Source organism: Rana temporaria, chromosome 5 (assembly GCF_905171775.1).
Source record: "Rana temporaria chromosome 5, aRanTem1.1, whole genome shotgun sequence".
Classification (NCBI taxonomy): domain Eukaryota; kingdom Metazoa; phylum Chordata; class Amphibia; order Anura; family Ranidae; genus Rana; species Rana temporaria.
The window spans coordinates 413,286,043-413,309,774 of NC_053493.1; the positions used below are offsets into that span (position 1 = coordinate 413,286,043).

At 46.1% G+C, this 23,732-nt stretch overlaps 1 pseudogene; it reads right to left on the reverse strand.

Moving 5' to 3' along the window:
- Positions 1–601: 601 nt before the first annotated feature.
- Positions 602–16,835, reverse strand: LOC120941355 (annotated as a pseudogene).
- Positions 16,836–23,732: the final 6,897 nt, after the last annotated feature.

Genomic DNA, 23,732 nt, shown 5'->3' on the forward strand with positions numbered 1-23,732 from the left:
CTGTCCTCTCACGCTGCAGTGACCAAGGCTCAGCCCCTCCCTTAAATAAACTTCCCCCAGCCCGAGAAAAAGATCCCAGCAGCACCACCCCTTTCTCCTGAGAAGCTCCTTAACCCCTTGGGTCCCCAAACACTATGGTCATGCCAGCCCTGCGTTATTTCATTTTTTGTCTTTACTCTTTTCTTTATTGCTGAAGCTCTCATCTACCCTAGACGCTCACAGAGGTAACACGCCATCCCAATTCTATCCAGCAGCTCCTTTGGGGTGAGCGCTACATAAAAATACATGTGCATTTTGATGCCGTCATTCTCCACAACATAAAATTAAAAATGGTGCAGGTATGGTGGGAACCATTTATAATGGGGAAAACAAGTGTGTGAAACTGGGAGATGCAGGACCCTGTCAGGGCAATTAATTCACCAGCATTAGCCAAATACTGAAAATGTCACTTTTGGGTGGACCGACGCTTTAACTATACAGTTGATTATATACCCCTTTTCAGAGTATTTTACTAGTTCTAATCTTGAGACGCATGTGGACAATTACAACACTGATGCCAAATTTCAGTAAAAAAAAAAAAAAAAAAAAAAAAAATTATAAATTTCAAATGAACTCAAAATTTATTTCAGTCAAAGAAACAAAATAATTCACACACACACTATATATATAAAAATCAACAAAATTAACACTGATGCCAACGTTATCTGGTTAGCCTTCAAGTGCAGCTAGTCCTTTGGGATAAAAGTGAACGGCCCAAAACCTTGTCTCAGCATCTGTCCAATCAGTAACCGTTGGGTCTGAACCCTGGGTACACCCCAACCTGAGAAATGTTGCCCATATGAGACACCCCGAGATAAATGCTGCCCATGTTTTGAGGCGACATGTAGCTCCCTTGTGGGGGATATATGGGGAAGTCAAAGATTTTGAATCGGGAGGGAAATCTGACGGGGAATCCCTGGCTTCAGAGGGTGTAGGCGAGGGAGACATTTGGGGGCGTGTTGACATCGCTCTGGTCCGCATAGGTGGATCTTAAGTATGGGGAAGGCATGTAGTTACAGAGGCAGCGAGGAGAAATTGAATAAAGAAGCAGAGGGTGCATGCTGGGAGGGGCCACACATGGAGTTCTATATTGGAAGGTTCCATAAAATCATTGGGAACATTGAGGCAGGATGTACACTTGGAGGCTGGGTTGGTACTGGGGACTGAGCCTCTGCTCTCACCGTAGTATTTTTCTGCAAAGATAAGAACCCTGAAAGATGAGGGTTCTGAAAATTGAATGGTCTGTAGTGCTGTCTGTATTCTGCAGCTTCTTTTAAAAACAAAAATGTAAATGGTGATATGCCTGGCTTTGGAGGGAATCCGGCTCACATCCACCGTCCAGTAGTTGCCTTTAGCTTCAGCCGTTCTTTTAAGACCTGCAAAGAGGGAGGAGAAGACGTTAGAGGTGTAAGCCGGCACAGCAGATTCACACAAATCTATTACAGGTCAGGGTAACAAAATTTGTGACCCATTTATAATGGCCAGAAAAGTAATTTCTCAGAATCTGCACCTCATTTTTGAAAATGGGTTATTTTGTACTTCTACTGCAATATGTAGTAAATGAGCAAAATGTTAAAAATCAAACAGCGATGACAAAATGGTTCATTAAAAGTAGAACTCCAACCAGAACCATCTTTGCTTTATATAGAGGGGGAGATGGTTGGGTCCATCGAGCATAAAATGTAACAGTTGGGCTCAGACTTACTAATTCCATTAAAATTAGCCTCTGTTCTGGCTATGGTTATGCTTGGTAGAAATTTTCCCCTGTTGCTTGTAGGTGGCGTTACCACTTCAGGCCCATGTTGGAACACAGGTGAACCTTGGTGTGTTAAGTGACCCTTCTCTGCAGCAGCTCAGTGGGAGTGGTGCTGTGCATGCTGGGAAGGGATACTTAAGGGGGCAGACACCGTTTTTCGGGGTCCTTCGCCTCATGGCCCTCCTGGCGTGAGGCGTGTGTGTGTGCGCGATTCCAGCCCTGGGACCACGTTGGTCCGAGGCTGCATCACTGTTCAGTAGGCCCAGCTATGCTGGGGCCTATGATTCTGAAGGGGATCCCAAGCTGTCCGTCCAAGTGGAGGAAGCTGCTTAATGAAGGAGACCAGGGGAGGACCTGCCCTGGAGGAGACCAAGCAAGACAAGCTGATGTCTTAGGTTAGGCTTAGTGAATTCTTTAACGAGGGATCCACTACTCCAATTTGTCTTACAGTCCGCCGGATCGGCTTAAAGGCACTTTTGCTGTAAGACAGGAAGTTTAGGACTAAAATTGTGGCAGAGGATTCCTGGCTATCCATTTTGTTCTCAGACGGTCTGTGGCAAGAGACGGTCTCCATACTGTACATGCATCATTCCAGCTGCTAGGCCATGTAAGGGGGTCTATCAGGTTGAGCAATACCCACTCAGGAGTGAGTGGCGAATACTGGAACTTTGAATACCTTTTGTGCATTCTGTACCGCGTACCTGAACCTTCCCCTTCTCTCTACTTCCTTCACAAGTTTTATGCAGCAGAGAAAAATAAAACCTGACTGTTGAAGGTTTTGCATCTTGTGTGGACATTGCAATTTTTAACAGACTGTCCTCCCTGGACAACGAACTTAGAGGTAACCTACAAAACCCAAACTAAACCAGCAGCTTTTTCGGGTGTAGTGCTACATATAAAATTTACACTTACCAGGATAACACAGGGGTTGATTGACCAAAACGGGAGAGTGCATAATCTGGTGCAGCTGTGCTTGGTAACCAATCAGCTTCTAACTTCAATTTGTTAAATTAAGCTTGGACAAAAAAACTTGGAAGCCGATCAGATTCTTTGCAGAGCTGCACCAGATTTTGTACAATTTCAGTAAATAAACTCAGACCTGGCCACTGAACCTCTGCATGGGCCTTTAAAGGCATAGTAGCGTGAGCTACAGTATGCCTTTATATTTTTTGGCGCCGTACTCACTGTGTAATCGCGTAGTAAAGTTTCAGGGGAATGGGCGTTCCTATTCAGAGGGCTCGTGATTGACGGCCGGCTATGGCGCGTCACTGAAATATTTGAAATAGGCGTTTGCTCTTCACCGCGCCTGCGCAGTCAGCTCCGATGTCTGTGCGCAGGCGCCGTATAGCGCCGGGAAGAGCCGAGACCTACTCCAGCTATTTTCGCGAAGCGTGACGTGCCATAGCCGGCCCTCAATCACGAGCCCTCTGAATAGGAACGCCCATTCCCCGCGGGGAGTCTGAAATTTTACTACGCGATTAAACAGTGAGTACGGCGCCGAAAAAAAATATAAAGGCATACTGTAGCTCGCGCTACAATGCTGAATGAGATGCTATAAAGTTGTTTTTTTAGGGTGAAACACCGCTTTAACCCTAGTTAAAACACTCTTTCCAACAGATTTTTCCATTATCACATTCATGTTGTGATTTGAGGACTATCCTGTAAGAGACTTAAAGTGGTTGTAAAACCCTTACAGACCACTTTAACCTACAGGTAAGCCTAGATTAGGCTTACCCGTAGGTGCAAGAAATCTCCTAAACCTACATGGTTTAGGAGATATTTGCAAAAAAAGAATAGCACTAATGTCTACAGCGCATGTGCCGTAGACAATGGCGCGCAGGCGCACTGAGCATGCCGTTACTGCCGGCACCCACGCGGGAGTAACTCGTGGAGAGATGGTGCCGACAGAGGTGGTGACTGAGCACTGCTGCGGGGGCTTCGATCTCAGGTAAGTACTTCATAATGAGCTAGTATGCTATGCATACTAGCTCATTATGCCTTTGCCTAAAAAAAAAAAAAATAAAGGAGGGTTTACTTTTTTTGAAGAGGTTGTAAACCCTCATTTTTTTCACCTTAATGCATCTTATACATTAAAGCGGGGGAAAAAAGTCCATTCGTTCCCACGCCCAAGACGGACATACCCTCTGGCCGGTGTCTCAGCTCTTGACTGGATAGATTGGCAGCAGCAGAAGGGCTGCACTGCTATCAATCAAACACAGCGACACAGGCATTGGGGCAGAGTTCGGCTTTCTGTATCTATGGACACAAAAGCTGGACTCGGGAGCATGCCTGCACGGGTGTCCAAGGAGAGCGCTTCTCCCAAGTGGTTTCCCCAATGCAGGGAGGAGCGAGTGCCACCGGGGGAACTCCAAAAGAGGTAGATCGGGGCTACTCTGCAAAACAGAACTGCACAGTGGAGGCAAATGGGACTTTTAACGGAAGGTTTAAACACCTTTGTGAGCCCATCACCATCATATCATAGGAGCAACAAGTCCTTACCTTTCGGAAGCAATCATTGGAGGAGAGGTTATGTCGAAAAGAGTCCTTCCAGCCCCGATAATACCCCTTGAAGAAAGGAAAGAGGATGCTGAACTCTTGTAGGATCTGCAAAAAAAAATAAAAAAATGATTACACACAAACTTGTAAGTGAATGAACATGAACCAAGAAACATTACCTCTTAAGCCCTGTACACACGCTTGGTGAAGAACAAGAACAAGATTGGGAATAAGCTGGTGGGGGAGGATGGCCGTGGCTATAAATGACTGTGTCCTCAGTAAGTAGCCCCCTCACCCCCTTATTCGCCAAACTGATAAGGGGCTCAAATAAGAGGCATTGGTCCTCGGTCGATTGGCTCATTTTGGGTGCCATAGCCCTCTTCAGGAGTGATTGGCTGCTGGAGGGTGGCCTGTGCCTCTAATCAGGGTCAGTGCTGCCTCGCTCACCCTCATATCCCTCCTGGCCCTTCTTATAGGAGGGCAGATGGGAGGCACCTGGTACTTTGTGCTGCCACTTGGCCCGGTCACCTCCTCTGTGCCACTCACTCCTGCCACCTCCTCTGTGCCACTCACTCCTGCCACCTCCTCTGTGCCACTCACTCCTGCCACCTCCTCTGTGCCACTCACTCCTGCCACCTCCTCTGTGCCACTCACTCCTGTCCAGTGTTGTAAGTAACTGCGTTTAAATAAACGCCGTTACCCAACGATGCCCCTTTTGAGGGTAACGAGTAATCTACCCGATTACTCGTCCCCTCACGGTAACGCCGTTCCCATTACTTGGGCGGCGTTACCGCAATTACATTTACCGCCACTAGATGGCAGCAGAGCGTCTATCGACGTCACAGACACTCCCGCCCGCGATCCCAGCATTGGCCAGTGTGCTGTCATGATGGACATCACAGTGGACCAATGAATGCGATTCGCGGGGGGGACGTGATGACGCGGAGACAAAGCGCTCCAATCATTGGGTGCCTAGGAGGAGGGTGATGCACGGCAGAAGAGCACCGTGATCCACAGCATTTATTTACTCTCACCACACGCACAGGTAGGCCGTGCATTATCTAGAACAATCAAGGATGTTAAGGCACATGATGGCGGCAGCAGCTAGAAAATGGTTGTGAGAAATTCTTGCAGAGCCCGGCCAGGCTTTCTACTCGCAGTGTCAAAGTAAGAGGAAGTGATGTGATGTGATGTGATGTTTTTTATTTAGCCTCATATGGTTGTTTATTTTATGGGGGGTGAAGTGGCTGATTGTTTCCTCCAAAGGGCTTTCAGGGTATCTTTGTGAGCTTTACATCGGCTAAATTAACTGCCTGCCCTGATGTAATTAACTCTTTGGGGGGGGGGGGGGGTAATTTACAATGGTATTTTTATTATGCAGCATGGAGGGGGTTAATGTACTGTCACTGATGCATTGGTGACCAGTGACAGGTAATTAACCCCTTTGTGCTGCATTAGTGACACCAGTGTCAATTAACCCTTATATGGTGCAGCATGAAAGGGTTTATAAACACTGATGCTGGTGTCACTAATGCAGCACAAAGGGGTAAACTGTCACTGGTCACCAATGCATCAGTGACCAATGGTGCATTTCATACTGCCCAACTCCCATACACTCCGCACCCCTCTCATGTACATACCACCCACCTCATACACTCCGTACCCCTGTATACTATATATAGTGTTTTTATTCTTCAATCAGTTAATATAAACATCTTTGATATTAAAGATGTTATAGAACGTAATTGCATTGTAGAATAAAAAAATAAAAAAAAAGTCAGTTACTTTGCTGAGTAACCAATTACTTTTTCGGAGAAGTAATTTGTAACCAATTACTTTTTTAAAGGAAGATGAGCAACACTGCTCCTGTCACCTCCTCTGTGCCACTCACTCCTGTCACCTCCTCTGTGCCACTCACTCCTGTCACCTCCTCCTGCCTGGCACTTTCCAGACCCTCATCCTGGCTGATGTACTCCTGTGTTTAAATAAAAAAAAAAAAAAAAAAAAAAAAAAAAACAATTTTCAGCTCATGACTGTTGCAAATGGATTTTAACTAAATTGAAACTAATCATTCTGACCCCAGCAGTTTGCATTCCTTTCTCTCCAACTTTTTCGGCCACTACTGACTAATGATATGGAAAACACTTTTAGATCAAACATTCTATTTTTTTTTTTTTTTTTTTTTATTTTTTTTACATATTAACATCTATTTTGCAGCCTTTTCAAAAATAAAATATAGATTTAAAAAATACTATACCTGGCTCCAGACAGCCAAATCCGGGTCTTCCTCCAGGATGGAAGGCTCACCATGAGAAGGATCAGCTTGGCTGCAGGGAAGCCTGGAGCTTTGTCTTGTGTTTTTTCGGGTGGGTTGTCTGGGGGGGGGGGGGGGGGGGGGTTGAGGCTTGGAAAGTGATTCCCTTACTTCATAGTGGTCATCCAGAAAGGACATTCTGCTGTAGCCCATCAATGAATTCCCCTAGGAACTTCTTTTCATTGAATGGATTAATCTTTTCTGCCAGACAAAAACAGACAAATATACTAATGTCAATCACAGTCTATAAACTAGTAATCTTTATCCCCATATAGCCCTTAAATCTCTGCAGTATAGGCCACTGATGTTCAAAGCATACCTTCGTCCACACGCTCGTCATTCAAACGTCTTCCTCCGCACCCCGAACGTACGTACGACACGTGTTAAAGCTTTATATACACTACGCATGCGTGACACTCCGCACACGTCGCCCACCCATGACGTTCTTACTCGATGTTTCCCCGCCCCTTCTCTTTCGGCGCGCAAACGACATGGCGGCATTAGCTGAGCAGGTGTGATACTCGGCCAAGTTCATCTAAACACGACGTCATGGCGGAATTAGATGACCAGGTGTCTGATATTAGGCCAGGTTCATCCGAAAACGACAATATGGTGGAATCAGATGAGCAGGTGTCTGTAATGAGGCCTAGATCATCCAGAAACTACGACGTGGCGGAGTCAGATGAGCAGGTGTCTGTACTTATAAATTTGTGTAACGATGACACAACAAGCCCGGAGCCTGATGAGGAAACGTTAGAAACGCGGAGCAGATACAAGGCATCCAACATGGCCTACGCGGAAATGGATAGCTTACAAAAGTCGGATTACGACGCCAAGCATTGGCTCTATACCCACCCTAATGCAAGGAAGGCCAAAATTATGGCCAAAGTGCAAACAAGTCTGGATCGTCATTTTGGGGTGAAACGTTCGAAGGAACAGCTCAGAAAGAGCCGGTCAGACCTCAAACTGAGGGAGCCCGAACAATTAAGGAGCATTAAGAGAATGCTTGGAAAAAGTATGTACTTCTCCTGTGTCCCTATATCATTATTGTTTTTCAGAACTTGCATGTTGCTCCATGTTGATGCTTTTGCATATAGGACCTTCCAAAATAACGGTTGTTTCAGACACATCCGTTCATCTACTACATACAATGGGCCAGATTCACAAACAGCGGCGCAAATTAAGTTACTCCAAACGTATGTCATTTAAGTTACGGCGCCTTAATTTTGTGTCGTAAGTGCCGTATCCACAGCGCATTTGCTCCCAACTTTGCACCAGCGTAACTTAAGGCGTATGGTGGGGTTTTTGCAAGTGGGAAGGAAGTGGGCGTGCTCCATTGTAATGAGCCGTGACCCCATGCAAATGAAGGGCCGGCCGTACTGCGCATTGTCGCACGAATCTGCACCTCACTGGGCATGTGCAGAACTTGGCTCGGCGCAATCAGTGAGATAGGAAAAAGGCCAAGCGTACTTAGTTTGAGAATCGCCCTGTGTATAAATAGCCCCAGACAAACACTTCCCTTGCAAAAGTACATCCCTGTGTTCCCCTTCCTAGAGCAAGTTGCTTTTGCTCTGTCGTCTGTTGGTGAGTTTAGTGTTAGATAAAAGATTTGGAGGAGTGGTAGAGTGTAGTAGCTGTGTTTTTTTTATGAGTGTATTTTCTGTTTGTTTTTTTTCGGTGTTAGTTTTTGAATTTGTATTCGCTGTCTGCTTGTGTGGTTTGATTTTTGTGTTTGTTGTTGGTGCTGAGTGTTGGGTGTTATGGCACCGAAGCGCAGGAAGCTGAATTTTTCTATCACAGAAAAGCAGATACTTGCTAGGGCCATCGCCCGATATGGGCGTTATTTGCATGGCCCTGAGAGCTGGAACACCCCCCCCGGCCAGGAGGAAGGAGATCATTAAGAAAATTACTGATAAGATCAATGCCGCGGAGGGGGGGGGGGGGGGGCGACAACGACCCCCAGTGGGATTCAAAAGCAGATCAACGATCTTAGGAGCCTGGTCCGGGACAAGATGGCCAAAACAAATGCCCATGCCACGGGCACTGGAGGAGGCCCACCCTGCCCCGTCAGGCTGACTGAGGAGGAATGGGCAGTGGCCCAGTGTTTCCATAGCCAGCAGGTGGTGGGCCTGCCTGGCTTTCAATCTGATTCTGTGAGGACAGGTACATTTTTGGGTTTTTCTATCTGGTGATTAGCATGTGTGGGTGGGGGAAGGGAATATGTGCCAAGTGTGTGGATCCTCCAACCAGTGAATGTTTTGTGTCCTCCACAGATGGCCAGGAGATTGCTGGGCCATCAGGCCAGGCTGCACCATCCCCAGGACAAAAGGCTGCAGAAGAGCCCCAAGAATGGCCGGAGTCCCCAGGGGAGGGGAGTGGCCACATAAGGAGGTTGAGGGGGAGGAGGATGAGGATGAGGATGAAGATGAAGATATGGACATTGCCAGGGAAATCCTTTTGGCTTTGGATGTGGTTCCCCCTGAGGCTGGCAGCAGTCAGGCCACCATCAGGGGTAGCCCCTCCCACTCCTCCCCCAACAGGCCTCCCCCCACAAGGGTCTCTCTCTCCCCTCCTCCCAGGCCACAAGCCTCAGCTGCAGGCAGGAGGGCTACCCATGAGACCAGGGGGGTGGCCGAGGTTCTGCCGGCCAGTCTGCAGAGGGACAATGCCCAGCAGACCCGCCATCTGGGTCAGATCAACCAGACTGACCCAGATAGAGGACAGCCTGGGCTCAATTAAGGAGTCACTCACTGATGTGGCCACAAACTTCTTGGCGGTCATCCCCTGGTTGGGCGTGGTCGTGGCCGGCCCAGGCGTAGCTCACGCCGCCGCCGTTAAGTTTTGGGGTACTTCTGTTTTTTTATTTTTATTTTTTTAGTATACTGTACTTATTTGTTTTATGTGTGTGAATGATGTATGAATGTGGGGGGTGACATTCCTGATTAAATAAGGGTGTCACCCTCAGTTTGTGGATTAGGGATCCCCAGGACCAGGGAGAAGTGATCCCAGGTCCGTGGTAAAAGGTGTATGAATGCACAGTGACATAATTGGAGCCGTGGCGTTACTGCTCCCAAGTACCATTGGGGGTACTTGGATCTAATCCAATTAGATGTGCATGTGATGTGTCTGTGCTAGGAACCACAGTGGGTGTGCATGCATGCATTCTCATTGTGCCATGTTTAATGTGTGTGTTTACTGTGCAAAGATGCATTCTGCGAGGCGTCTCCTGTTCCCTCAGCAGACCAGGTAGAGTTGGTTGGGGGGGGGGGGGGGGGGGGAATTGTCTGGTTCGGGGGTCAGGTCATCACATAGGTCAATCTCCAGGCCCCTTCTCACTGCGAAGTTGTGCAGCATGCCCCGATGATCTGGCACACAAAGTTTGGGGAATAGAACAGGGTACCCCCAGACTTACCCAGGCATCGGAAACGTGACTTCAGGAGCCCAAATGTGCGTTCCACAACTGCACGGGTGCGTATGTGAGCCTCATTATTTCTTTGCTCTCCTGGGGTTTGGGGGTTCCGGTATGGAGTCATAAGATGGGGTCCCAGGGCATATGCAGAGTCACCTGGAAGGGAAAAGACAGAAGGGTGTTAGTCATGCATGTGCCCCTCGTGATGTCTGCATCATGGGGGGGGGGGGGGGAACAGTCATACGTGACACCCATGTCACTCACCAACCAGCCAGCTGTCCCCATACACGTTCTGTTCCAATTCTCTGGAGATGTTGGTCTGCCGGAATATATAGCTGTCATGGCTGGATCCTGGGAATTTGGCACAGACGTGCCATATGAGGTATTGGGCATCAACGATCACCTGTACATTGATTGAATGCCAGTGCTTCCTATTGCGGTACATGTGCTCTGTCTCACGGGGGGGGCTGTAGTGCCACATGTGTGCAATCAATGGCCCCGATAGTGCGTGGGAATCCTGCAATTTTTGGGAAAAAAAATAAATAAATCGGTCATTGTGTTCATTCGCTGGACCTCCTGGGAGGGTTTGAGGATTTGGTTGGCCATGCGTCTCAGGATTGCAGGGACAACGTGGTGCACACATCTGCTAATGGAGGATTGTGACATCCCAGCCACACCTCCACTTGTGCGCTGAAAAGAGCCAGTGGCCAGGAAATGCAGTGTTGCCAGTACCTTGATCAGTGGCTGCACTGCATGCGAGTGGTGTGTTGAGCTGGTGAGATCATCCTGCAGGGTTGTAGTTATTTCCATGATGGCTTCACGGTTGAATCTGAAGTTGCGATACACCTCAGAAGCAGGCATGCCAAAGACATCTAGGCGTCTGCGGTAGACCCTCTCCTATGCCCTCCTCCTCCTCTGTTCCCTCCTCCTCCTTTGCGCCTCTAAAGTCACTAGTGCAGTTATGAGCATGGATGCCCCTGGCATGTTGGCAGACAGATTGTAGTCCGGCAAGTGTGTGCTCAGCTCTTCCAAGCCTCCAAAAAAAAATAAAAACAAAAAGTCTGAAAAAAAAAAAAAAATAATAAAAAAAAAAAAAAAGCCAATCAGTGCCCACAAATGGGCACTGACTGGCAACCTGGGAAAATCAGTGCTGCCCCACAGTGTCCATCAGTGCCACCCCAGTGTCCATCAGTGCCACCCCACAGTGCCCATCCATGCCCAGTGCCCACCTATCGGTGCCACCCATGAGTGCCCATCAGTGCCGCCCATGTGTGCCCATCAGTGCCGCATACCAGCACCGCCACCTCATCTGTGCCCGTTAGTACTACCTCATCAATGTCCATCAGTGCCATCTCATCGGTGCCCATAATTGAAAGAGAAAAACGTATTTACAAAAAAATTAACAGAATTTTTTTTTAAAAAAAACGTAATTTTTTTTCAAAATTTTCAGGTCTTTTTTTAGTTGTTGCGCAAAAAAAAAAATAAAAAGAAAAAAAACACACGCAGAGGTGATCAAATACCACCAAAAGAAAGCTCTATTTGTGGGGGAAAAAAGGACACCAGTTTTGTTTGGGTACAGTGTAGCACGACCGCGCAATTGCCATTCAAAGTGCGACAGTGCTGAAAGCTGAAAATTGGCTTGGGCGGGAAGGTGCGCAAGTGCCTGGTATGGAAGTGGTTAATGGTGTTGCTTTAGCCGACCTTTACACGGCTGGTGTAAAATTAGGGCACCTTTTATAAAGTGTAACTTCCCGCCGGGAAACTAACAGAAGCGCACAGGGCGTAGCCTACGCCGCACACTTAATTTTGTGGATCGCCTTATCTCCCTCATTTGCATCTTTGCCTATCAAAACAGCGGCGTGTCCAGCGTATTTTGCGTGCAAAAAAGCGCCGGTGTAATTATTTTAGGTAGGACGGAAAAACCTGGATTTCAGGCGTATCTCGTTTTGAGGATCAGGCGCAAAAATACGCGATAGATAGGACAGACAGACACAGGGCCAGATTCACATAGCCCGGGCGCAGCGTAACGTAACCGATTTAAGTTACACCACCACAAATTTTCTCTTCAAGTGCCCGATCCACAAAGCACTTACCTGGATATTTGCGGCGGTGTATCCTAAATCCGTCCGTCGCAAGTCGGGCCAATTAAAATGGGGCGGGTACCATTTAAATTAGGTGCGCTCCCGAAGTAAATTTCCCGACGTGCTTTGCGTGAAATTATGACGCGCAGACGTTTTGTGAATCGCGACGTGAAAAAAAAAAAAAAGACTTGCGACCGGGAAAAAAAAAAAAAAAAAAAAAAATTCAAAAGCGACGTGGGAAAGACGGGTATACTTTTACATGGTGTAAGTTTACACTTTGTAAAAGGTGCCCTATCTTTGCAACGGCAAAACTAACACTTGCGGCGACGTAACGACGGGAAAAAGTTTCGTGGATCGCCGTAACTGCTAATTTGCATACCCGACGCTGGTTTACGACGCGAACTCCCCCCAGCGGCGGCCGCGGTACTGCATCCTAAGATCCAACAGTGTAAAACTATTAAACCTGTCGGATCTTAGGGATATCTATGCGTAACTGATTCTATGAATCAGTCGCATAGATAGAAACAGGGATACGACGGCGTATCAGCAGAAATTTTCGGCTGTGTAACTTAAATCCGGCCGGCGCAAGGCGTTCCTATTCAAATGGGGCGAGTCCCATTTAAATTAGGCGCGCTCCCGCGCCGGCCGTACTGCGCATGCTCACGACGTCATTTTCCCGACGTGCTTAGCGCGGTTTTACGTTGCGCCGGGTTTTGAGAATCGCGACGGGCGTAAAAAATAAAAAACGAGTTGCGGCGAAAAAAAAAAAAAAAAAAGGCGACGCGGGATAGAAGGGTCTACTTTTACAAGGTGTAAACAGTTTAGGCCTTGTAAAAGCAGCCCTAATTTTACGATTGCAAACTAATACTTACGGAGAAAAAACGAAGCGTAAAAGTTTCGTGGATCTCCGTAAGTGCCAATTTGCATACCCGAAGCGGCATTTTGACTCGAAATGCCCCCAGCGGCGGATGCGGTACTGCATCCTAAGATCCGACAGTGTAAGTCCCTTACACATGCCGGATCTTCTCCCTATCTTTTGGATCTGGCCCACGGTGTCTTTTCTACGAGACAGAGAGACAGAGAGACAGAGAGACAGAGAGAGACAGAGAGACAGAGAGACAGAGAGACAGAGAGAGACAGAGAGAGACAGAGAGAGACAGAGAGAGACACAGAGACACAGAGACACAGAGACACAGAGACACAGTGTCTTTTCTGATAGATAGAGACACAGTGTCTTTTCTGATAGATAGAGACACAGTGTCTTTTCTGATAGATAGAGACACAGTGTCTTTTCTGATAGATAGAGACACAGTGTCTTTTCTGATAGATAGAGACACAGTGTCTTTTCTGATAGATAGAGACACAGTGTCTTTTCTGATAGATAGAGACACAGTGTCTTTTCTGATAGATAGAGACACAGTGTCTTTTCTGATAGATAGAGACACAGTGTCTTTTCTGATAGATAGAGACACAGTGTCTTTTCTGATAGATAGAGACACAGTGTCTTTTCTGATAGATAGAGACACAGTGTCTTTTCTGATAGATAGAGACACAGTGTCTTTTCTGATAGATAGAGACACAGTGTCTTTTCTGACAGATAGAGACACAGTGTCTTTTCTGACAGATAGAGACACAGTGTCTTTTCTGATAGATAGAGACACAGTGTCTTTTCTACCAGATAGATAGATAGATAGATAGATAGGAGCAGGAAGGCTAGTCAGTATAGTTAAATCTACAGTTTGTAGAGAATATATTCACATCCTATTCCCTAGGAGTTGTCAATATATTTATAAACTGTATAGCTCAGCTAGATCTGCTATTAGTATCTGTCAGGCAGGAGATTGTTCTTCATGCAGTGCTCTAACGTGTTGTATTGCCTGCATTAGGGATTAGCTTAAACATAGTACTCCGTGTTATTCAACGTGTGCTAGTTTAATTGCACATACACGCATTACCTGTTACTGCATGTGTGCAATTTGCACAGAAACGCAGTCGCTCTTACTGCGTGTGTGCTGTTTAATACCACCTAAACGCAGTTGGTGTCACTGCGTGTGTGCCGTTACATAGCACCTGAACGCAGTTGCTCTTACTGCGCGGGTGCAGTTTAATACCACCTGAACGCAGTTGGTGTCCCTGTGTAACAGGGGCGTCTAATAACAATTTTTGATGCAATACTTTGTAATTGGAGCGCAACAAGGAGCCACGTGTAAAGTATTGCATCAAAAATTGTTATTAGGCGCCCCTGTTACACAGGGGCAGAAAAATGTGTCCGTAGGCACAACACTGCAACCCCTCCCAATATCTGTAATTGGAGCGCAACAAGGAGCCACGTGCAGATATTGGGAAGGGGTGGAGTGTTGTGCCTACGGACACATTTTTGTGCCCATGTGTAACAGGGGCGTCTAATAATTTTTGATGCAATACTTTCCACGTGGCTCTTTGTTGCGCTCCAATTACAGTATGTTTGAGGGGTGCCCTTTTTTCTACAATTTTGCCTTCACAAAAAAATAATGGCCCCCCCACCACCCCTAAAATAATCGAGATATTGTTCCCACACAGCACGTGCGCAAGCAGTATTAAATTACTTTGTTCTTATAATAATTTCATGTTGTGCAGGGACATTTATAAACACGTGCCACTACTAGAGACACACAGCAGGTGTGATATTTAACCACTTGCCGACCTCCTCATGTAGATATACGTCAGCAGAATGGCACGGACAGGCACATGTACGTACCCGTACGTCCTCTGCTTGACGTGGGTGGGGGGTCCGATCGGGACACCCCCCGCTACATGCGGCGGTCGGTAAGCCTCGGGGAGCGATCCGGGACGACGGCGCGGCTATTCGTTTATAGCCGCTCCGTCGCGATCGCTCCCCGGAGCTGAAGAACGGGGAGAGCCGTGTGTAAACACGGGCTTCACTATGGTGGCGCATCGATCGAGTGATCCCTTTTATAAGGGAGACTCGATCGATGATGTCAGTCCTACAGCCACACCCCCCTACAGTAGTAAACACACACTAAGTGAACACTAAATGTTACAGCGCCCCCTGTGTTTAACTCCCAAACTGCAACTGTCATTTTCACAATAAACAATGCAATTTAAATGCATTTTTTGCTGTGAAAATTACAATTGTCCCAAAAATGTGTCAAAATTGTCCGATGTGTCCGCCATAATGTCGCAGTCACGGAAAAAAAAAAAAAAAAAAAGCTGATCGCCGCCATTAATAGTAAAAAATATAAAAAATAAATAAAAATGCAATAAAACTATCCCCTATTTTGTAAACGCTATACATTTTGCGCAAACCAACCGATAAACGATTATTGCGATTTTTTTTACCAAAAATAGGAAGAATACGTATCGGCCTAAACTGAGGAAAAGAAATTTATATATATTTTTGGGGGAGATTTATTATAGCAAAAAGTAAAAAATATAGCATTTTTTTCAAATTTGTCGCTCTATTTTTGTTTATAGCGCAAAAAATAAAAACCGCAGAGGTGATCAAATACCACCAAAAGAAAGCTCTATTTGTGGGGAAAAAAGGACGCCAATTTTGTTTGGGAGCCACGTCGCACGACCGCGCAATTGTCTGTTAAAGCGACGCAGTCCCGAACTGTAAAAACCCCTTGGGTCTTTAGGCAGCATTTTGGTCCGGGGCTTAAGTGGTTAAAGGAATTTTTCAAATTTTTAAAACTTTTTTTCCCATTGATACATGTTCCCTGGGGCAAGACCCGGGTTCTGAAAGACGTTTTCCAACATTAAATTGAATATTGGTCTTTAAAATGAGCGTTTTTGAATTCGAACGTTCGAGTCCTATAGACTTCAATGGGGTTCTAAATGTTCGTGGTCTGTTGGAACGGTCTGGTGCGAACCAAACCCGGTTATGTTTGGCTCATCCCTACCACTCACTCCTGTCACCTCCTCTGTGCCACTCACCTCCTCCTGCTTGGCACTTTCCAGACCCTCATCCTGGCTGATGTACTGTGTTTAAAAAAAAAAAAAAAAGAAAAGAAAAGAAAAAGAAAAGAAAAAGAAAAAGAAAAAGAAAAGAGACAGTTTGACTTTGGGTTCAAAAATCACACAATTTTCAGCTCATGACTGTTGCAAATGGATTTTAACTAAATTGAAACTAATCATTCTGACCCCAGCAGTTTGCATTCTTTTCTCCCCAACTTTTCGGCCATTGCTGACTAATGATATGGAAAACACTTTTAGATCAAAACATTCTATTTTTTTTTTTTTACATATTAACATCTATTTTGCAGCCTTTTCAAAAATAAAATATAGATTTAAAAAATACTATACCTGGCTCCAGACAGCCAAATCCGGGTCTTCCTCTTGCTCCTGAGAGGGCTCACCATGAGAAGGATCAGCTTGGCTGCAGGGAAGGCTGGAAAGTGATTCCCTTACTTCATAGTGGTCATCCAGAAAGGACATTCTGCTGTAGTACCACAACTTTGTGACATATATCCTCCCTGCTGCTGCTCCAGACCTCTGAGAATCCAGTACCTTGTTGCGTGCAGCCCTGTATGTGCCTCTCAAGGTCAAAATTTTAGTCTCCAGCTGTGCAGCTGTTACATGGGGCATGCGAGTGTGCACAAATGGGAGCAGGCTATTCAGTGCTGCTGTCCTTAGATCTTTGTTCCTGTGGTTGGGGTCTTTTGTCACCCAAAGAACTGGCTGCTCCCTTAGCCCATCAATGAATTGCCCCAGGAATGGCTTTTCATTGAATGGATTCATCTTTTCTGCCAGACAAAAACAAAGACAAATATACTAATGTCAATCACAGTCTATAAACTCTAGTAATCTTTATCCCCATATAGCCCTTAAATCTCTTTGCAGTATAGGCCACTGATGTCCCAAGTTCAAAGCATACCTTCGTCCACACACTCGTCGTTCAAACGTCTTCCTCCGCACCCCGTACGACACGCGTGTTAAAGCTTTATATACACTGCGCATGCGTGACACTCCGCACACGTCGCCCATGACGTTCTTACTCGACGTTTCCCCGCCCCTTCTCTTTCGGCGCGCAAAGGACATGGCGGAATTAGCCGAGCAGGTGCGATACTCGGCCAAGTTCGTCTAAACACGACGTCACGGCGGAATTAGATGACCAGGTGTCTAATGAGGCCTAGATCATCCCAAAAACCCGACGTGGCGGTATCACATGAGCAGGTGTCTCCAATTCGGCCTAAATCATCCAGAAACTACGACGTGGCGGAGTCAGATGAGCAGGTGTCTGTACTTATAAATTCGTCTGACGACGACACAACAAGCCCGGAGCCTGATGAGGAAACGTTAGAAACACGGAGCAGATACAAGGCATCCAACATGGCCTACTTGGAAATGGTGGACATCTTACAAAAGTCGGATTACGACGCCAAGCATGGGCCCTATACCCACCCTAATGGAAGGAAGGCCAAAATTATGGACAAAGTGCAAACAAGTCTGGATCGTCATTTTGGGGTGAAACGTTCGAAGGAACAGCTCAGAAAGGTGGTCAGACCTCAAACTGAGGGAGCCCGAACAATTAAGGAGCATTAAGAGAATGCTTGGAAAAAGTATGTACTTCTCCTGTGTCCCTATATCATTATTGTTTTTCAGAACTTGCATGTTGCTCCATGTTGATGCTTTTGCATATAGGACCCTCCAAAATAACGGTTGTTTCAGACACATCCGTTCGTCCACTACATACAATGTTTTTAGAAGATACAGGGTTAACTTTATCTAGGCTTGATTATATTCCAAAAATATCTTTAAATAGGTGTCTAGCTGTTGTGTTTGTAACTACAATTCAAAATTAGATCAGTCTAAAGGCGAGGACACTCCATAGCTTAACACATCTGCACTCAGGAGCACTAGTGTGTGCCACCAGAACAACCTTTTTAGGGTGACCTACACAGGTGCTCCTGAGCATTTTTAGGGGTGTTTACATGTGTGAAATGTGTCCCAAAAAGGTGAGTATTCAAGAATAGAGCTTGCCAAAAAACATGTCTTCTGCTTGTAACTGCCCAAACAGACACTTGTACCCCCACTTCCAAGCAATGTTTAACCACTTGGGATCCACGCTACAGACGAAAGACGTCCACAGCGCATGCTCCCAAGTGCCGGGTGGACGTCCTGTTTACATTCCCCGTGCACGCCGCTGGGCGCGCAGCGGGGAAACACTGTGCCCGGCGCATCGCTGGGGAGCCGATGCGTGTGCCTGGCGGCCGCGATCTTCGGTGACAGCAGGGACTTGGAGCTCTGTGTGTAAACACAGAGCTCCACGTCCTGTCAGGGAGAGAAGAGACCGATCTGTGTCCCTTGTACATAGGGACACAGCATCGGTCACCTCCCCCAGTCAGTCCCCTTTCCCCACACAGTTAGAACACACCCAGGATACACATTTAACCCCTTCCTCACCCCCTAGTGTTAACCCCTTCACTGCCAGTCACATTTATACAGTAATTAGTGCATTTTTTTTAGCACCGATCGCTGTATAAATGTGAATGGTCCCAAAATTGTGTCAAAAGTGTCCGATACGCCCGCCGCAATATCGCAGGCCTGACAAAAATAATAAATAAAATTCATAAATCTATCCCCTATTTTGTAGGCGCTATAACTTTTGCGCAAACCAATCAATATACGCTTATTACGATTTTTTAACAACAATATGTAGAAAAATACGCATCGGCCTAAACCGAGGGAGATTTTTTTTTTTTTTTTTAATTGGGATATTATTATAACAAAAAGTAAAATAGTGTTTTTTTTCTAAATTTTCTGTTTGTTTATAACGGAAAAAAATTATACAAATATAATTTGGGTACAGTGTTGTATGACAGCGCAATTGTCATTCAAAATGCGTCAGCGCTGAAAATTGGTCTGTGCACGAAGGAGGTTTAAGTGCCCAGTAATGAAGTGGTTAATATTCAGATTTTTTGCCCTCAAATGTGTGTGATAAATGTACTTTTTGTTTCATTCTCATAGGGGACAGAAGACTGGGAGGATACCACTCCTGAGCCCCAAAAAAAACAAACAAAAAAAAAACCGACCTCGCAAGGAGCAGTCACCTCACCTGAACTTGACCCCAAACCCGATTGAAGTCAATGGGGACCCAGACTTTTGACTACTAAAATGTCTCTAAAAAAACTAATGGAAAGGGCTAGAGGGCTGCAAAATGTTGGTAAGAGCATGGCAAGCACTCTGCAAATAAATGTGGATCGGAAATAACTTAAAATAAAAAAATAATAATCTTGACCTAGGAGGACGAGGTCCATATGGAGTAGGAGGTTGAGGTGGTGGTGTAGGTGGAATCTCACACGTACAGCTATGGAGGAAACACTGCAAAAAAAGGTTTTCCCCCTAAATGGATGTTTTTTTTTGAATAGCACAATAGAAGAAAAGTATATAAAGGATGTATCTCACAGTAACATATGCAGTGCTGGTGTAATATGATTTCTGAAGCAGGACTGACTCCTATATATTTCTCTCCCTATAAGCACAATCAGGAACCTTTCCCTAAAGTATCAAATGCAGAGCATCTCACAGGAACATATGCAGTGCTGGTGTAATTTGATTTCTGAAGCAGGACTGACTCCTATATATTTCTCTCCCTATAAGAACAATCGGGAACCTTTCCCTTAAAGTATCCAATTCAGAGTATCTAACAGGAACATATGCAGCGCTGGTGTAATATCATTTCTGTAGCAGGACAGTCTGACACCTATCTAATTCTCTCCCTCAGATCAGCAGCAGCAGCCTTTCCCTACCCCATCTAAAGCAGAGTGACGAGCTGTGCTAGGTCCCTCTAGCTTATATAGAGTCTGGGTCACATGCTGCACTGGCTAATCACAGCCATGCCATTAGTAGGCATGGCTGTGATGGCTTCTAGGTCACAGTAATAAAACAAATGGTGATTGGCTGCCCTGCAGCGCGCCATTACATTGCCGAACACGAACCCAAACTTACAGCAAATTGTTCGGGTTCCAAAAGTCCGTACTGAACTTTACAGTTCGGGTTCACCGAACCCCATTTGTAAACAGATTTTTTTGTGGTTTTGGCTCAAAAGAAAAAATTATACATTGGCTTGCATAGGAATGGCCCCCCTACCCATGAAATATTATATCACATACTGATCCCGGACTGCACGGGCACTTTGGGGGGGGGGCAAGTTCTAGGCCTGGCAATGTGATTTCAACCTCTGGCCCAACTGTGGCCATATAGGTGGGAGACGGTCTCGTTAAATAATTGTGCAAGATGCAGCAACAAAATATTATATAGAACCTTGCAGTATCAGGCCCGGATATTAATTGATTGAGCAAGTACTTGCTCAATAGAGTACCAAATTATTATTCGTTGCCACTCTAGTTGGAGTGGGTAAAGTGCCCCCGGACAGACCCCTCTCACAAGCCTGGCAGCCGAAGTGTCACTTAGGATTTTCTGGGAGGAACAGATCTCTCTCACAGACCTGGCTCTAGGGCCTCTGCCACAGGCCAATTACTTTAGGTGAGCTAAGTGGATAAATGGAGCGAATCCTCCCAGTAGGTTTTTAGCATAGGTCACCGGATGACAGCAAAACGTACCTGTCACCATTCCGGTCACCAGATCCCCGATTGGTTTGTTCAAGCCCTGTTGGACAACCTGCCTCCGGGTTCCCCTCAAGCCGACCCCCCCAATCGAACGGCACCCAGCCTGGGATCCTCTCAATAGAACTGGGGACCCAGTAAGTCACTGGAGTCCCCCTTTACCTCCGGATGAGGGTTTGTGTAGACTGCAATTCTGGCCTGGCGGGGTCCATGGATGCGCGCACCCTGAAGGTGGATGCCGCACCTGGAACCCCGCGAAAACTTGCTTAGCACATGACACCTGTCACAGATATACCCCTCCCCAGCATGCCTTGCGAGGGAGAAACTTCTCTAATTGGCTGCTGGGGAAAGTTGCTCTGCTAGAACCCCTCTGGCGCCAACTGCTGGCCAGGGATGTTATTGCATCCCTGGCGCACAGACTGACCCAGTGGACGTTTCTGGAGTGACAGAAGTCCCAATTTTAGCAAATTGTGAATGGGAGCAAAATAACTCTCCCATTCCCCACTAACTTTAGCGTAGTGCCCATACTGAAAAGTAAGGGGGCGCTACATATGTATCAAAGAAGCAAACATGCGAGTTTTCAGCCGAATGGATTTTTGTCCAAATTTCGACAGACACACAGACACACAGACACACAGACACACAGACACACAGACACACAGACACACAGACACACAGACACACAGACACACTTTTTTTAATAAACCAAAAAGGAAAAATGTGGGACTTGGAGTGAAATATGGGAACACATGTCTCCAGCCCTATATCAAAGAGGGGGGGGGGGGGGAAGGGATTCATGGGACTAAATGGAGGTGGGTGAGAGTGGCTAAACAAGTAGGTTTGGAAAAGAATAGCTTTATTGCAGTAAAATACATAAATTCATGCATTGCATTAATCCATGTATTGTCGCTGCTGCCCACTATTCAGATGGCCGGCCCCCTGGTGAGCACTGGCCATCTGAATAATGGCAGCTGGTTGGCTGTGGAAGGGTCTATCAGAGCCTGAGGGCTGTAATCGGCTTCCAAATAGTTAACCAGGGGACGCACGGGGTGTGCTTTCCCTGGTTAACACTGACACACACATCTCAGCAAATCAGGTTTACCGGATGTGGTTACCGGTAACCTGATTGGCTAAAGCGACAGAGGGCGGAACAACTTCGAGGGATTGTGGAGGAGGATGGCTGACCGAGAAGGGGGGGGGGGGGGGGGGGGTCAATCTGGCAGCATTTTAGGGGCAAACTGGCAGCAATTGATGGGCACCGTGGCAACGATGGCAGGGCACCGTGAGGCTGCGTTTGATGTTTTTTCGTTTGTTTGCGCCCCCCCCAAAGATTTTGAGCACCAGCCACCACTGCTTTGTTAAAGAAGCATTACAGCAGAACATAAATGCAAGGATTATATATGCAGTCACAGGTTAAAAGCAATGTATGGTGAAACAGTAATGCAGCATGGCAGAGCCATAGTGCGATAAATGGTAGAAATCTTCCATATGGAAACAATATAAAAAAAGTCACAGAAATCTGGCATATATATAGTATATTGAAATGAATGAATAAATATGTACCATGGTTGAAACCATTCGTGGGAGAAGTATATGCATATATAAGGAGAGAAATGTAAACTCAACCCTATGGATGCTTACCAGCATGTAGAGTCTGAGGCCCAGATTCTGAAAGGGCTTACGACGGCGCAACGCCATGTACGCCGTCATAAGTCCTAATCTGGGCCGTCGAACATATGCGACTGATTCTTAGAATCAGTTACGCATAGATATCCATTAGATCCAACGGGCGTAAGGCTCTTACGCCGTCGGATCTTAAATGCAATTTTTTTTTTGTCCGCTAGGTGTTGCCTCCGTCGTTTTCTCCGTCGAGTATGCAAATAAGCTAGATACGCAAATTCCCGAACGTACGCGCGGTCGACGCAGTGAAGTTTACCATGTTTACGTTAGGTTTGCCCGGCGTAAAGTTGCCCCTGCTATATGAGGGGCAACCAATGTTAAGTATGGCCATCGTTCCCGCGTCAAAATTTAAAAATGTACGTCGTTTGCTTAAGTCGTCCGTGAATGGGGCTGGACGCCGTTCACGTCGAAACCAATGACGTCCTTGCGACGTCATTTGGAGCAATGCACCCTGGGATATTTTACAGACGGCGCATGCGCAGTACGTTCGGCGTGGGAACGCGCTTAACTTAACCCCTTCCCGACCGCCGCATGTACATATACGTCGGCAGAATGGCACGTACAGGCACATTGGCGTACCTGTACGTCCCTGCCTAGACGTGGGTCCGATCGGGGGCGGCGGTCAGGTCCCCTCGGGGAGCGATCCGGGACGACGGCGCGGCTATTTGTTTATAGCCGCTCCGTCGCGATCGCTCCCCGGAGCTGAAGAACGGGGAGAGCCGTATGTAAACACGGCTTCCCCGTGCTTCACTGTGGCGCTGCATCGATCGAGTGATTCCCTTTATAGGGAGACTCGATCGATGACGTCATTCCTACAGCCACACCCCCCTACAGTTGTAAACACACAGTGTACACCAAATCCTACAGCGCCACCTGTGGTTAACTCCCAAACAGCAATTGTCATTTTCACAATAAAGAATGCAATTTAAATGTATTTTTTGCTGTGAAAATGACAATGGTCCCAAAAATGTGTCAAAATTGTCCGAAGTGTCCGCCATAATGTCGCAGTCACGAAAAAAAAAAAAAAAAAAAAAAAAAAAAAAAATCGCTGATCGCCGCCATTAGTAGTAAAAAAAAAAAAAATTAATAAAAATGCAATAAAACTATCCCCTATTTTGTAAACGCTATAAATTTGGCGCAAACCAATCGATAAACGCTTATTGCGATTTTATTTTACCAAAAATAGGTAGAAGAATACGTATCGCCCTAAACTGAGAAAAAAAAAAAATGTATATTATGTTTTTGGTGGATATTTATTATAGCAAAAAGTAAAAAATATTGCATTTTTTTCAAAATTGTCGCTCTATTTTTGTTTATAGTGCAAAAAATAAAAACCGCCGAGGTGATCAAATACCACCAAAAGAAAGCTCTGTTTGTGGGGAAAAAAGGA